The sequence below is a fragment of the Ammospiza caudacuta genome, chromosome 28 (assembly GCF_027887145.1).
Source record: "Ammospiza caudacuta isolate bAmmCau1 chromosome 28, bAmmCau1.pri, whole genome shotgun sequence".
Classification (NCBI taxonomy): Eukaryota; Metazoa; Chordata; class Aves; order Passeriformes; family Passerellidae; genus Ammospiza; species Ammospiza caudacuta.
The window spans coordinates 4,322,856-4,323,241 of NC_080620.1; the positions used below are offsets into that span (position 1 = coordinate 4,322,856).

A 386-nucleotide genomic window follows, 5' to 3' on the forward strand; every position below is an offset into this window, starting at 1 on the left:
GATGGGGGACACGGGGCAGGCGGGATGTTGGACATGGGCACCGGGCACGGGACAGACAGGAGACGAGCGCGGGATGTGGGACAAGGGACAGCCGGGACACGGTGCCAGGGGGAGGGCGGCGGCAGTGCGGTCTCTGTGGCGCAATCGGTTAGCGCGTTCGGCTGTTAACCGAAAGGTTGGTGGTTCGAGCCCACCCAGGGACGGTCGCTCCTTATTTTCTTGCGCGACCGCGGCTCCGCAGCTCCAGGACCGGTCCATCCTGCCGAGTCCTGCGGTGGCTCCGGCGCGGCCCCGCCCGCCGGGATCGTTTTGGGGTCGCTTTCGGATCGTTTTGGGATCGTTTTACCGTGGACCGCGGCGGAGGCGGAGGGTGCCTGCGGAACTCC

General features: G+C 68.1%; 1 non-coding gene across 1 annotated transcript; it reads left to right on the forward strand.

The window, feature by feature from the left end:
• Positions 1-129: 129 nt before the first annotated feature.
• On the forward strand, positions 130-203 carry TRNAN-GUU (transfer RNA asparagine (anticodon GUU)). Its single transcript has one exon. It is a non-coding gene; the product is annotated as a tRNA-Asn (tRNA).
• The last annotated feature ends 183 nt before the right edge of the window (positions 204-386 follow it).